The 16811-nt window shown below is 39.2% G+C and overlaps 2 long non-coding RNA genes across 3 annotated transcripts in view; one reads left to right on the top strand and one right to left on the bottom strand.

Annotated features, from left to right (window-relative positions):
- Positions 1-16811, top strand: part of LOC135276059 (uncharacterized) — a 109365-nt gene that overhangs the window by 42468 nt on the left and 50086 nt on the right. The window lies entirely within an intron of this gene.
- Positions 1718-6779, bottom strand: LOC105725286 (uncharacterized). Its single transcript, XR_001109256.2, has 2 exons — positions 6715-6779; positions 1718-2547 (listed from the first exon to the last, which is right to left on the bottom strand). It is a non-coding gene; the product is annotated as an uncharacterized LOC105725286 (long non-coding RNA).

Raw genomic sequence — 16811 nt, 5'->3', positions numbered from 1 at the left:
TTACCAGTTTCAAGGTCACTTAACAGTTTCCACTTCTATAAAATGTTATAAAAACACCTATGCCACAAAGGTGCCTGGAGGATTAAATGTGGCTAGATTTCACATCCCTTCCAACCTAAAACTACAAAAGACACCATCTTTGTTGTGAATTGACATCTGCCATGTGAGGGCTCTTGAATTGCCTGCCTTTTGTTAGAGCATCATTAGACAAGTCTTCATGTGGATATCCAATCACAACTTGATAACCAGAATTTTGAGGACAGGGGTTTGTTGTTAGAATCAATTTGTATTTTTATAGCATCCTATGCACATAATTGGTATTGAGTGGATATTTGTCTAAATGAATGAAATCGCATTTGAAAAGTTGTGAAGCATTCAATACTACTGATGTTATTCCCTGTGAACCTGTTGGAACAGAAGACAGGCTGGGAACAGCATATGTTGGTGATGATTTGGCTGCAAAAAGTGTGAGACTTTTTAATAAAACTGTACTAGACCACATTCTCTCCCATGATGATATTTATGACATTTTAGGTAGCAAGAGAAGAAGACTCTTGAAAGTAGAAATAATGGAACTAGAGATAGAACAAAGAATTATAAACTGATTTTTTTTAAGAGAATGCATAGCTACGAAGGAGTCCCACTTGCTGTGTGATACATGCCTTTTTGTTGTGTACTAAGTCATCTGAGACCCTATAGAAGGAGCTTTTGTCCTTAGGAAGCAATTTTCAGTCAAGTTCCAAAATAATGTCAAATAATTATCTTTTTAAATACATGTTTATGTATTGCAATTAACTTCATTATTGGTGTTTCTAATCCCCAATGCCTAAGAAATTCCCTGGAAGTAAGTTAGTTATTCAGGGAAGGGCATTCATTCTGGGCCTGTAAATTTTATTTAAAATTGAGCCATCTTCCTGCTGTTTGTTTAACAGTCCCTGTGTTGTTTGCAGGAAAGTAATGCATCTCCCTAAATGCACCTAACTCACTACCAGCAAATGAGTTGGACACAGGGGCCTCAATATGTAATACCAAGAAGAAATTTGTATACGTGAACACATGCCGACAGTGCAGAATTTTTTTTTATAGCAAAGATGTATGTGATTTTGCCTTCTGGAGCTTCTCAGCCCAGCTTGACACCCATTCCATAGAGAGGATGCCTTGAAGCCTGCATGGAGGGATGCTGAGCAGAGAGACTCCACAATTGCTCCCATTTGTGGAGTACTTAAAAATTAATTAATAGGGAGGTGGAGACTAAGATTTGGTTTCATAATTCTGATTTATTGCAGACAGGGGATATACATAGAAGAGAAGAAAACTGAGTACAAAACAGGTTTTGAGGGATGCTCCGAAGTCCTGGAATCCCAAATTCCTTCCCTATTCCTTTGTCTTAGCTTCCAAATTTTCTACCATGAATATCATTCCTTTGAACGAGGTTCTCTTTCCTAAGAAAAAATGATACAGAGGGCAGAGTATAAAGTTTTTTATCATGAAGTCCTAAATTAACCCAAACCTGTTTCCTCTATAGTAGACATAGGGCTCTTTCAGACTGGTTCACACATCACATACATTTTTTACTTAAAAGTTTAGGGTTAAAAATGGCATGGGATAAAGAGAACTGATCCAGTTGGGGAAGGATTCCACCCTGGGAAGCATGAGAGGCTCCCACGTACCCAGAAGTGCAGGGGGCACAACAGTGGAAGAAAATCAAGCAGCAAAGAAAAATTCGATTTCTTTAACAATTTTGGCTGGCTTAGAGGTTTCACATTCTTTTAAAATAACAATATATCCTTCCAAGGACTGACTGTTGCATCTTAATTTGAGAGTGTTGCAAGCACAATGTAAGACAGTGGGAATACATATCATCTTCTAGGAGGAGGGTCAGTCATGGCAGCAAATAACAGCCACACACAACCCCAGCCTACCTTCCTGGATTGCAGAATGCTTGCAAAACCAATTACAGCGGGCTGCGCCACATTACAGAATTCAAACGCTATAACCATTGTTACAAAAAGAAAATTGAGCCACATGCTACAGTTTTTTTTTTTTTTTCCTTTCCATTAAATCATAACAGAGTATCTTTGGCCTAATGTCCCCTGTGAGACGGGTTGGGTTGATTTGTGTAGAAATTCTCACTTGACAAGCAGCTGTGAAGGCAAGCTTGCCGGGTTGACAGGCAGAGCAGCACACCATCCACCCAATAACTCAGGGACAAAAAGCAAATCAATAGACATAATATTGCAAAACACTGCAGCAGGATAAACACAGCTCTCACATCTATTTGATTTTTCTCCCTCATCTGTCAACACAATTGAGAAGTCGCACTTGCTAATTGTCTTCAATTGGCAGACTCCGCCGACTTTGGCGCTGCGACACTGGTTGCCACAGTCTTTGCCGCTCGTGGTCGCCAGCCTGGCATTCTTGGAAGCGGCCTCCATTTTGGGCGGGCTGCATTCATCCGCACGACTTCTCTCTGTCTGGATGAGGCACACTCTCCATTATGCAGTTCTCTCATCATTAGCACCGACTGAAGAATCTGTGCCATGTTCTCTGTATCCAAAATATTTGAGGGAGGCAAAGAATCCCAGGAAGTCAATGAAAATGCGCTTCTATTGCCAGCTAGCATTTACAACTGCCAGACTTCCTTGCATTCAAATTAGATTACCCAGCAGAGAAAGGACAGAGAGGGACTGGTTTCAAACGAAGCTTTCTTTTGTAACTAAATGGCTGTGTTTAAAAAGAAGACACTTGATTCACTTCCTAGGAGGTCATGTATCATCAGCACCCTTGTTTGCCCCCTGCAAGATTGTAATGTCATCCACAAAACTTTAAATTCCCCAAAGACACAACAGTGAGCCCCTCGTCCTCCATGCACCTAGCATAGCACTTGGCAAAGAGTTGGGTCCTGACAAATACTGCCATATTGACCTAGGGGTGCTGGGACTACAGAGAAGAAAGGAATATTGGCCCTGGAGCTCAGGGGCCTGCAATTTTCTAGGAGGAAGGTAGGACAACTGTATCCTGCTCTTGCTAATACCCTGGTTTGGTGTTCAGGCATGGTGCAATTCATCCGGTCTGTTTGGCAGTGGTTGTCCAAGCTGTCTTTGAAAGGTTGTAGGAAGTAGATCTCTAAGAACTTAGCAAATAATCCAGGTATAATAGGCTTTATAGGTGAACCAGAAGTAGGCAGTTCTGGCATCCTTGGTTAGAAGGCTGGCTGAACTGCCCCCCAGCATCAGCCATACCACCTTTCAAAGGCCTTCTCACTAACTGCCAGGGATAGTGCTGGGAACTTTCCCTGCTCATGCATGTGCCTCCTTCACATTCCTGGGGTCGTGGAGCAAGAACTGAATCTCCTCCACTTTGAAAATTAGTACCTTGAAACATGCAGTTCTCTCTGGGATGCTCTACTTCTCTAAGACACCTTTGCCTCATAAACTCATTCTCTCTTACTCCTTCTATCTATACACATACATACATACACACACACTCATGCCTGCATTTACACATACAAATTGCGTCTTTATTACGGACGATTTCAAATATATCAAGTAGACAAACGTGTAAGTGACCTCCATGTATTCAAACAGAGCTTCATCCATATCAACTCATAGCTAACTTATCACACTGAATTTTCCACTTCCCCTCTCTTACAGTGATATCATTGGGAAACAAAGCTCAGATATCATATTATATCATTTGCAAATAATTTAGTAGACTATGTATCTTTAGCAAGTAATTGACATCTCCAAGAAACCTCTGAGCCCTTAGGGTTTCGGGCTTCCTGCTTTGGGCTTTCTTGATATTCAGCATGCTCCTAACTTAAATGAAATTGTTAGTCTGGCTGTTTCCAGATTGTCTCCTTCCCTCGGTGGTAAAATCATGGAAGCCTGAGATCACCTAACAGATAGAGGCCCAATGAATTGCATTGTACTAAACAGAAGAGCACCTCTTGTATCCACCACAGACTGCATGTCAAGGCCCTAACAAGTAATGTCACAAAGTGAAGTGAGTCAGCCCCTTTCCCAATCCCCTTTGAAGCAAACCATGCAGATAGTGTGAGAAAACAAATTACAGTGTGCTTTATACACTCTTGGTTCTTGAGTTATTTTGGATTTTAAACTAGCCACTGTTTTAGTGCCTGGCCTTAAAGGCTGTGGGAATCACCAGCTCCATTTCCTAGCATCCTGCAGAGGACTTCATGTTTTCACACTTCTGATCCAGGCACTGGCTTTTCCTGCCAGACAACACAGCTTTAGGTTATAAAATCCCAGCCACTGAAACAAACTGCTACCCATTTCCGTGCAGATTTCTCAGCTGCAGAAATCATTGTCTTTTCAGACAGCACTCATACATTTTGTCAGTAAGTAGCCACCCTCAGCTTTTATTTTTGATGGTAAAATAATAGAGAAGAGGAAAAAATGAGTTTTATGAGTGTTCAAAGTTTTACATGGCAATTCTGATTCCTAATTGTAATTTTCCTGGTCGTAATTCTCCTTAAGTTTTAATACGTATAAAATGACTTGGCTATAAAATCACAGAGTGAAGAACAGTTTTGATTTCCATGTTAAGATAACCATTTTACAGAATAATCAGGGAAACCAAATGGTGGCTTTTATCTTAAGATTTTTCATAGTGTCATTTTATGAATAAAAAAGGTTGTCTTCAGACTGGAGACATCTGAAAAATAAAAATATATTTTTTATGCTTAAAAATCATTAATTTGAGAAGGTTGTCCATGGGACAATTATGTAGAGAACCCTATCATAGAAAGGAAATAATATGATTTTTTGAACCTAGGTTCCAGCGAGGAATGTGCCACAAAATAGCTCTGACCTTAAACCTTAAATCACGTTAGTTCCTTGGGTCCAGAGTTGACAGATAAAGTAGAAGATGCCCTGTTAAGTTTAAATTTCAGATAAACAATGACTGCTTTCTTAGGATAAAGTCCCAAATATCACTAGAATAAATCTATCCTGAAAAACTGTTTCCATCATTGCATAATTTTATTTGCTACATCTTGCAACTCTACCTGGGTCTCATCATCTTCAAAGCCCTGCAGTCCCATTCTTATCTCTCCTTTTGGTTTCCTTTATCAATTTACAGTATGTATTTTTGCTAATCTGAATTTAACTGCTTTTTAAATTGTTAAAGAAATGCTATTTATATTTTCCCATTAATTTTGAAAAAGTGTTTTGAATATCATATTCTCCTTGAATATAATGTCTGGATAAAAATCTCAGAATATTAAAATGTATATATTTCAAAACAAATGCTCCCTGGTTGTTTCAAGGCTATAGAGTTGAAAACAAAGAAAGAACTAAGCTCTAAATGCCTTTCCTTTTATGATCATTTTCTGTTAAGTGAACACAGCATTACTAGCATTACTGGGCTTGATATCCCTTCTCCTGCAATCCCAAGAACAGAAAGGTGATTTGAGCCCAATAATTATTAGTAAACTTCATGGTTAATAAGAGAACATACATTCATGCCAGAATCTAGGGAAAAAAAAACAGCTTAGTACATTAACTGTTCTTTTACTATTTAAACCATGAAGCTAGTTGTTCTTTGTTTACTAAGCAAGTTATACCAAAAAAAAAAAAAAAAGAAGTTGGTAAATTAAAAAAAAAATACATAAACTGTGTTAACTTTTACAAGTAAGTTTGAATTTTATGGGTCTTATATTCCATCCTAGGCAGCCTATATTAGTGACACTTGCAATCAAGTATAAATTGTGCTCATATATAATGTCTTGAAAATTAAAGAATAAATAGCAAGATATTTTCTTAAGGCCTGATTTGTAGTTTTCCTTCCCCTTATGTATATTCTTTGTGAGTCTGTTTTAGTCAAAATTTATACCTGTAGTGTTTGAGCTTCTAATGAGATATAGAACAGATTTTTTTCTTTGAAATCTATATTTTTCACAAAGCTAATGGAAACCACATGATTGCACTAATTCTAGTCAAAAATTAAATATGTTTTTTGTCTGTTTAGTCTAATTGGAGAGAACGTTATTGAGGCATCCTTGATCTTGTATTCTAAAGATTCGAAATGGAAATCTAAGCCTCATCAGGACAGGTGGCAACTAACAGAGTCTTTCTTGAGTTTTTAGTTTTAATGATATTTTAAATTCTGTTGGTACCTCAGGCAGGGAAGGATTTAAAAAAACAAGCACAGTACTGACGGTGTATGAGTTAATGGGAGGATAACTGACAAAATTAAACCTTTGCAACCTGCTGAGATAACCCAAACTTGCTAAGCTACTAGAACATTAATGAGTAAGAGATCTTAATTAAATTGTTTGTAATTAACTCTCCCAGGAGTAAAAAGTGTAAAAGTAGTGAAACTAAAATACCTGTGGCACTTACATGAATAGGAAGAGTAATTTCAACACAAATGACATGCATAGATGCATATAAAATATATCTGCATGCATGTATATCAATACCATACAAACTATACTGATTTATTTTCTCTTGAAATTCTTCCAAGCTACATTTTTAGAAGGTTGATATTAATATTTGTTATTTAGTGCAAATAATACAGTCTGCCTTGTTAGAAACAATGCTGTGTCCTAAAATAAACTAGGAATTTCAATTAAAGGCATAACATTTTCTATGTAAATTTAATGAGATTTAGATCATCTGTGATCTAATTTGTCATAAGACGGATTTACACACTGAAAAGACCTAGTTAGGAAGTAGCAGCAGTGTTTACCTGTGTATCAAAATGATCTCTGGCTTTTTCAGGGGATCAGTGCAGCCATTCTAAGATCAGTTGTGCAGTTCAACTCTGCAGGCAGCCTGGCGTGACCACGAGACAGGTGGACCATAACCCCTTGAGCCAACCAAACTTACAATATAATCTGATTCATGAATGGCTTATTTATGAGCTCAGGCATTGCAAGAGGAGCTGAGATCCAAAGGGGCATAAGACATAGCCCCTGGCTTATGCACCTTGTAATCTAGTGGAACTATGGAATAGAGGAGTAAAAGTTCCAACCAACTGAGTTCAACTTCTTACAGCTTATTTTCATTTCTGTGTTTCTTTCACATTCCCATTGAAACTGCATGTGCTTATTACATGCAAACTTTAAAAGTATGATAAATTAAAATGATAATGTACATGAACATATTTTATTAGCTGTAAGATTCTAATGCAAATCTTAATATTACATAGGTAAGACCTGACCCACCCATACTATCTTTAATCTTGACAATGGGGTAGGCAAGTAGCCCTCAGACTTGTGTAAGCCTAATTATGTTTTAAGAAACAGAATATTGAATTGGCCGACTGGCCTGATGTGGGTCCTCTTCCCACTTCCCATCACCTTTGCTAGAGTGAAATTCACATGGACACCATCCTCACTGTCCAGGGAATCCCTTAATATCTCTCTTCTACTGAGGTCACTGGACTTGTCCTTAAAGATACTTGAGAGTCAAGTGTGACCCTGGGGAGCCATGTCTGCTCCATTCATGTTATCGTTACTTTTGATTGTAGAGTTGCCTTTTGCATTCATTACCTGCTGGCTAAAGTGATGTTAAATCAGAGAGCAAAAAAAAGGATCCTTTGCAGATTTCAAGGCACCATTTCACTAATACCAGGAGCAGCTGACTCTCAGACAGCAAAAGAAGTGGCCTAATCATCCTTCTCTTCCTTCCATTTCAACAGTTGAACAATTCCCCTATGCTTTAGATCAGCCACTAACAAAACTGAGTTATTATTTTCTCATAGCAAAGGAGACTCATAGAAAAGGAGATTCCAAAGGAACTCCATGCTGCAAAGCCACATTCCATTTTGTTTACTTACATTCACTCTCAAGTTTCAAGAGGGTGTGCTTCTCCGGAAAACCAGTATCTTGGCTCTCAGGAGTTTATAAGGCTTTTCTGAATTCCAAGTTCACACATTCCAAAATCTAATCAAAAGCCTGTGTTCCTCCATGATTTCATATTCCTGGATCATCTTATCCCCAAGCTTGTGGTTTCCATGCTGGGGATAAGTTTTAAGCTATTTTTTTCTCAATTTATTTTTCTCCAGAAGATCTTTTGCCCCTGTTGAGTATTTAAACTTTGGCCCCAGTTAGGTATATTAACTAATATACCTAATTCCTCCTCTATGAAATTGAGAAAAATATTGCTGACTCCATTGAGTTGCTGTGAGGTTGAATGGAGTCATCCATGTACAGTATTTGCAATGGTGTCTGCCCCTATCAATCATTAATACCCTGCATTCATGTCTTTTGCATATTTCTGTTTAGACATAAAGGCATACCTTGAAGATACTGTAGGTTCAGTTCCAGACCACCCCAACAGACCTAATATAATAAACCAAGGCACACAAATTCTCTGGTTTTGTAGTATATATAAAACTTATGTTTAAATTATACTAGAAGCTACCAAATATGCAATAGCATTCTGTCTAAAAGAACCATATACACACCTTAATTTAAAAATACTTTATTGCTAAAAAATGGTAACGATTATCTGAGTCTTCAGCTAATCGCAATCTTTTGCCAATGGAGGCTCTTGCTATGATATTGATAGTAGCTGACTAATCAGGGAGATGATTGCTGAAGGTTGGGGTGACTGTAGAAATTTCTTAAAATAAGACAGCAGTTAAATTTGCCACATTGATTGACTCTTCCTTTCATGAAAGATTTCTCTGTATCATGAAATGCTGTTTAATAGCCTTTTGCCAACAGTAGAATTTTTTTCAAAATTAAAATGAATCCTCTCAAAACCGGTTGTTGCTGTATCAACTAAATTTATGTAATATTCCAACTCCTTTGTTGCCATTTCCACAATGTTTGCAGCATCTTCCCCAGTAGACTCCATCTCAAGGAATCACTTTCTTTGCTCACATAAGAAGCAACTCTTTATCAGCAAAGTTTTAACATGAGATTGCAGCAATTCAGTCACATCTTCAGCCTATACTTCTAATTCTAGCTTTCTTGCTATTTTTACCACATCTGCAATTTCTTCCTCCACTGAAGTCTTGAACCCTTCAAGTTTATCCATGTGGTCTAGAATGTATTTCTTTCAAACTCCTGTTAATGTTGATATTTTGACTTCTTCTCATGAATCACAGTGTTCTTAATGGCATCTAGAATAATATATCTTTTCCAGAAGGTTTTCAACTTATTTTGCCAAGATCTATTAAAGGACTGAGAATCTATGGCAATAACCTTAAGAAATGTATTTATTAAGTAATAGGACTTAAAAGGCAAAATTGCTCCTTGATTCATGGGCTGTAGAATGGATATTGTGTTAGCAGGCATGAAAACAATATTAATCTTCTTGTATATCTTGGCATCTAGTCAGCTCTTGGGTGACTAAATGCATTGTCAATGAGCAGTGTACTTTTAAAGGAATTTTTTTTTCTGAGCAGTAGATCTCAACAGTAGGCTTAAAATATTCTGTAAGCTATGCTGTGAACAGATGTGATATTATCCAGTCTTTGTTGTTCCATTTCTAGAGCACGGGCAAAGTAGGTTTAGCATAACTCCTAAGGGCCTTAGGATTTCCAAAATAGTAAATGAGTATTGGCTTCAACATAAAGTCTCCAGCTGCATTAGACCCTAATGAGAGGGTCAGTGTATCCTTTGAAGCTTTGAAACTAGGCATTGACTTCTCCTTTCTGGCCATGAAAGTCGTAGATGGCATCTTCTTCCAATAGAAGGCTGTTCCATTTACATTGAAAATCTATGGTTTACCTGTATCAAAACATCTCACGTACTCCATAAATACATGCACCTACTATATCCAAAAATTTAAAATAAAATAATTTACAAAAAAGAAAATCTATTGTTTACTGTAGCCACTTTCATCCATGATCTCAACTAGATCTTCTGAATAACTTGCTGCAGCTTCTACATCAGCACTTGATTCTTCACCTTGCACTTTTATGTTATGGAGGTGGCATTTTTTCCTTAAACCTCATGAATCAACCTCAGCTTCCAGCTTTTCCTCTGCAGCTTCTTTACCTTTAACAGCTTTCATTGAATTGAAAAGAGTTATAGCCTTCTCTGGATTAGGCATTGGCTTAAGAGAATTTTGAGACAAGTTTGGTCTTCTTTTCAGACCACTAAAATTTTCTTCATACTAACAATAATCCTGTTTTGCCTTCTTGTCATTTGTGTTCCCTGGGGTAGCACTTTTCATTTTCTCCAAGAATGTTTTCTTTACTGTTTGGTGCAAGAAACCTAGCTTTAGGCCTATCTAGGCTTTCCACATACCTTCCTCATGAAGCTTAATCATTTCTTTTGATTGAAAGTGAGAGATGAGTCACTCTTCCTTTAGAGGCCATAGTAGAGTTATTAATAGGCCTAATTTCAATTTTATTGTGTCTCAGAGAATATAGAGGTCCAAGGAGAGGAAGATAGATTGGGGAACAGACAGTCGGTGGGGCAGTCAGAACACCACACACTGATGGATTAAGTTTACCATCTTACACAGGCCTGGTTCGTGGCACCCAAAAACAATTACAACAGTAACATCAAAGATCACTGATCACAGACCATTAACAGATATAATAATGAAAAAGTTTGAAATATTGTGAGAATTATTAAATTGTGACACAGAGACACTCAGTGAACACATGCCCTTGGAAAAATGGCACTGATAGACTTGCTCAACACAAGGTTGCCACAAACCATCAATTTGTTAGAAAATACAATATCTGCAAAATGCAATAATGTGAAGCACAATAAAATGAGGTGTTCTTGGGGTTGTGTAATTAATATTTTATGTGTCAACTTGACTGAGCCATAGAGTGCCCAGATATTTGGTTAAACGTTGTTTCTAGGTGTGGCTCTGAGGGTGTTTCTAGATAAGATTGAATCAGTAGACTGATTAAAGCAAATTGCTCTCCCCAATGTGGGTAGACATCATCCAATCTGTTGAATGCCTGCAAAAAATATAAGACTAAGTAAGAAAGACTCCCTGCCTAACTGTCTTCAAGTGGAGACATGGGTCTCCTCCTGCCTTCAGATTAGAAATCAGACTAGAACTTATACTTTCGGCCCTTTTGGTTCTCATGTTTTCAAGCTCATACATAAACTATACCATCAGCTGTCCTGGGTCTGGATTCCTCAGCTTCCATAATCTTGTGAGCCAACTCTTTGTAATACAGATGTTAATATACATATATTATATATATTAATGTATGTCATCCTATTGGTTATGTTTCTTTGGAGAACACTGGGAATATAATAGTGGATTTCCTCAGACTTTTGCATGAGCTCTTTATTATTATTTTCCAGACAGTTGTCTGATTTTTTACCTTATTAATTTTGGGGTTTGACTTTGTAAGTTAAATATTTTTATGTAGTTGCCTACATTTCTGAAGACTTCCTCTTAGTATCTGTGGAACTGAGCAAATCAATTCTGGTTCTTTTCTGATAACTTCTCTAGTTCATCATCCTGTATTTAACTCGTAAAAGAGAGTTTTTCAAAGGTCTGCCCTCTGATTATTCTTATCACATATAACATATGAGTCATAGTGTTCATTTCAAAAAAAAAATTTAAAGCATACCTGAATCACAAACATTCAGATAAAGAAATTAAGAAGGAAAAATAAAAACAGAATCCCAAAAGTCCCTGTGAGCCTGCCCTCAGGATTACCAGTCTCCTGACCTCTAACAGCCTAGATAACATTTTCTGGTTGTGAATTTCATATAAATATAATCATACAGCATGTAGTCTTTTGAGTTTGACCTCTGCGGCTCAACATTATGCCCATGAGATCCATGCTGCGTGTAACTTTGGCCTAGTAATTGTCATTGCTGTAGAGTATTCCCTTGAATGAATTAACCACAATTCACGTATCCGTTTACTCTTGATGCGCTCTTGGTTTTGATTCCATTTTTGATGGTTGTAAATAGTGCTGACATGAATATTCATATAAATGTCTTTTGTGAATGTATGTGCCCATTGTTGCCGGGCAACTGTCTGGGAGTGGAATTGCTGGGTTGCAGGACACTTCTGCTTTTTATCTCTTCTTTTAGCGTATTTTTCTTCATAGGTTTCATCAATTATGGGATTATCCTATAAACATGAGCAACTTTGATTTTATATACCCACCTCTCTGCTCTCTTAAGCACCAGCAAAAGTATACATTAGTTATAAAGAAAGACATTGCTCAAGACTCCAAGTCCTTGGCCATCATCCCTCCCTGGCCTGCCACCCTACTACATCCTCCAGGCAAGGGAACATGACTTTCAGCTACCAGTTTGAACTCAGACACCTGTCTGGTCTCTTTCTTACCTGTGTTGCCTAGCCACATATGAAATATAAAGACTAATTTTCTCTATGTTGTTAAAGGCCTGGGTGGTGGGAGGAAGGAGGAGCAGGGTGAGTGACCGCTCTTTCTGGAAGGTTCCATCCTAGTTCCTCTTTGGGTTTCTAAGGTGTAGGAAGGGTTTAAAGATAGAATGGAGTGCCACCATAGCAAGAAAAGTCCTAACGCCTGCCTGCCTTACCACACCAGCTGCAGGAGAAAACAGTTCTAACAGGGAGACAATTTAAAGAGGAAACGGTCCCTACATGCAGAAGAGAGAGCACTAACCACTCCACTCCTCCCTTGCACTGTCACCCCAAACATCATGATGTGCCTGTGATTTTGACCACTGGGGCTCCTCCTTGGGGAGAGGGAGGGAAGTGTGCACCACTAGCCTATGGTTCCCGGTGTGTCAGGGCTAATCTGAACCTCAAACTTAGCATGCCTAAAACCAAACCCTTATCTTTTCCTCAAACCAAATCCCCTTTCAGTCTTCTCAGTTTCTATCAGCTGTAACATCACAATCACATTCATCGAAACCTTACCAACCATTTCAGATTCTTTTCCTTTATCTAGTCAGTCAATAAATATTTTTGATTCTTCTTTGGAACTATTCATCTTTAAAGTGACTTTTGTGTCCACTTGGGATCATCTTTTGATACCTCCCAATTGGATTGTTGCCAAAGCTTTCTGGGAGTCTCTCACCATCTCTGCTCACCACCCCATCTGGCTTTGCTGCCATCTTAACATTAAGCTTTCTAAAGGGTGACTTCCTAACATTACTCATCTTACTAAAAACCTCTAAGGCCTCCATCAGAAGAACAAGAACTACTGTGAAGTAATGGACATTAAACTGACAACAAGCAACTAGAACTTATATAATGAAATAACTTTTTTTCAAAAAAGTATAGGCAGGTTACTGTTGAATAATGAAGTCTAGAAGAAGCAAGACTAAGAAAATATAAATTTAACCCACTTTATTCATTTATTTTTATTTTATATGTATGCATTTATTTATTGAGATGAAATCTCATTCTGTCACCCAGGCTGGAGTGCAGTGGTACCATCTCTGCTCACTGCAACCTCTGCCTCCCAGGTTCAAGTGATTCTCATGCCTCAGCCTCTAGAGTAGCTGGGACTACCGATGTACACTACCACACCCAGCTATTTTTTTGTACTTTTTAATAGAGATGAGGTTTTGCCATGTTAGCCAGGTTGGTCTTGAACTCCTGGCCAAGTGATCCCCTCACTTTGGCCTCCCAAAGTGCTGGAATTACAGGTGTAAGCCTTATGCCCAGCCCAAGATAGTTCTTTAAACTGAAGAATCAGTCAGTGCTTTTGGGTAGCCACTGCACCCAGCTTGATTTAACCCGTTTTAGAACTCGTTTATGACACACTTTAGAAAACAGTGTTGGCCGGGCATGGTGGCTCATGCCTATAATCCCAGCACTTTGGGAAGCCAAAGCAGGCAGATCACCTGAGATCAGGAGTTTGAGACCAGCCCGGCCAATGTGGCAAAACCCTGACATTACTAATAATACAGAAATTATTAGCTGGGTCTGGTGGCATGCACCTGTAATCCCAGCTCCTTGGGAGGTTGAGGCATGCGAATTGCTTGAACCCAGGTGGTGGAGGTTGCAGTGGGCAGAGATGGCATTACTTCACTCCAGCCTGGGAAATGAAGTAAGACTCCATCTCAGAAAGAAAAGAAAACAGTTTCAATTGGAACAGAAATCCGAACGGCAGATTGCTCTTAAGTGAGTGAAGAAGAGCTATCCTTTGAGCAACTAGAATGCAGGCCTGAGGAGGACACAAGACAGTGAGTTTTAAATAATGCACAGAAATAAGCATTTTCCTTCATGAAAGCCAAAAATGCGTACTCTATTACTGCCCCTCTTCCACTAGCACGTGAACCTGAGCAGCTGAGAAAATTTCTCCATGCTTCAGATAGGCAATCCCCTTTCTGTCCCTACCATGTATGTCCAAAGCTAACCCAGGTAATCAACCCACTCACTCCCAGTCAGTTTCTATGTGGTCAAGGTCTCCCACTTGGTATACCACTCGTTCTCCATTCCTGTTCCACATTCCACCATAGACACAAGCATGTACGTGAGATGCCACTAGGAATTCTGAAAGGAATGAGAACGGTATACCTGGCCTGACTAACCCCTTCTTTCTCCTGTCCATCTTCTTACAAACATTTGGTATCTACTATGTGCTGAACACATTACAATGAATTTTTTTCAAAGGTGAAAGTGTATATTACACAGTTTTTATCTTCACAGAACTTACTCTGTATGTTATGGTTAAACTCTTTCTCCCTCACTCCCCTTTCTCTCTCTCTCTTTGTCTTTCTCTAGTGCACTCATGCATGCATGCACACAAGACTATAATATTGGGATTAAATACAAATTGCATATTGTCTGTTTCTATTGTGCCTTGTATTATAGGGTCAAGTAAGTATTGGAATGACTTGAATCTACTGGGCCTCATTGGTCTTAGGCTTCTGCAAGTAGAGCCTTTCTCCCAGGGAATTCAGGCAGCCTGGGAACCCCAAGCAAGGTAGAGCAAGATGGAAGTAGAGAGAGACTAGAGCAATAAATAGAAGTGCCAGAGAATGCAAACAGAAAATTAGGTCCTCTTTAGCATACATTTTGTATATAGAACCAATGTTTTAAGAGCAGTATTCTCCAAAGGGCATAGATTGGTGGTATGGCCTCCACTTCTCCTGAAGGCTTTGCTCTTCCAGATGACTCAGTCTATCGTTAAGCCTCCTGCAGAGAGCAACTAGTCCAGGTAAGGGCTTCATTTGTGGCTGCTTTTAAGAGATACTGAATGAGAGAGTGCTTGGGAGGTCATCAATTAAATCTAGACACATGAAGATGACAGACTAGGACAATAAATATTTGGGAGCTTGCTAACTTGTGAAAGTGTCCTGCTCAACTTCATTTGGGCTTCCTGAGAGACATCTAGACCACAGCTGGATGCCGCATGGGCCCAGAGTTGGATTTCCTTGAACAAAATTTCAACTATAATGTAGGTAAATAGGCAACTATGAGGACTCCTTGAGGGATACCTCCCATCCACCATCTCTGAGCCCTAAGAACACAAAAGCCAGAGGTTAATGGAAAGTAGAGATTTTCTTCTTTTTTGTGTGTGACCATCCAAGGGATGGAAAGGTATTATAGTGTTGATAATTTTTAATGATTGTACAATTTTTTATTCTCCTCCCATCAAGATGTAAGATCTTGAACCCTCCCCTTGAATCTGGGTTGGCGTCTGTGACCACGTTGACCAATTAAGCTTGATGGAAGCCATGCTTGTGACTGCCAATGTTAGGTTATAAAAGGCCATGCAACTTCCACCTTGTACTCTTGGAATACTCATTATGGGGAAAACCAGCACCCATGTAAGAAATTCAGATAACCTGCAGCCACTGTGCTGCAGATACTAAGTGAGAGGGCTTTGTCAACAGTCCCAACTGAGCCCCACTTTCCAGCCATCCCCACCAACACACCAGACATGTGAGTCAGGTTGTCCTGGCTCCTCCAGACCAGCCCTTCTGCTGGCTGAGAACCACTTATTCACCTTGGTAAATGCCAGACGTGTAAAAAGAAACACCCAAGTGAGCCCTGTCTGGATGTCTGAACTATAAAATCCATAGGATATAATAAAACGGATGTTGTATTAAGCTTCTAAGTTTAGGGATAGTTTTCTATGCAACCGTGCTGCCAAGAACAGAAGGGCATACAGCCTAAGAATAAGTGTCAAAGCCCCTGCTGAGGGTGATCTGGGATAGAGGGGAATGGTTGTTCACAAGTTGATGCTGCTGAGTGAGTCTGATTTGGAGGGCAGGGAAGATAAGGATGCTCCACCACTGGCTTTTTTTCTTCTTTTTTTTTTGAGATGGGGTCTCACTCTGTCACCCAGGCTGGAGTGCAGTGGCAAGAACATGGCTCACTGCATCCTTGACCTCCTGGGCACAAGGGATCCTCCTGCCTCAAGCTCCCATGTAGCTGGGACCACAGACACACACCATCAAGCCTAGCTAATTGTTTTTTTTTTTTTTTTTTTTTTTTGGAGAGATCAGGGTCTCACTTTGTTGCCCAGGCTGGTCTTGAACTCCTGGGCTCAAGTGATCCTCCCACCTCAGCCTCCCAAAGTTCCGGGATTACAGATGTGAGCCACTCTGCCCAGTCCCCATTGGCTTTTGAAATATAATTACTGTCATAACCCTCACACTCTTAACTCCCTATTGATATAACAAACCTCTACTGAAGTTACAGTAGGCAAGGTTCTGGACAACCTATTTTGTGGCCCCACTGTGTTATTTTAGGATTTTATTAGTATACAGGGATGCCATGACAAAATACCACAAACTGGGCAACTTAAGCAACAGAAAGCTACGGTCTTACAGTTCTGGATGCTAGAAGTATGAAATCAAGGTGTCCATAAGGTTGGTTCCCTCCTAGGCCTGTGAAGCAGAATCTGTTCCATGCTTCTCCGCCAGCTTCTGGTGGTTTTCTGGCAATCTTGGA

The sequence above is a fragment of the Aotus nancymaae genome, unplaced genomic scaffold, assembly GCF_030222135.1.
Source record: "Aotus nancymaae isolate 86718 unplaced genomic scaffold, 86718_ANA_hifiasm-v0.15.2.pri h1tg000020l, whole genome shotgun sequence".
Taxonomy (NCBI): domain Eukaryota; kingdom Metazoa; phylum Chordata; class Mammalia; order Primates; family Aotidae; genus Aotus; species Aotus nancymaae.
The sequence above is the reverse complement of the archived record's forward strand: the minus strand, read 5'-3'. Positions and strand labels throughout refer to the sequence as shown.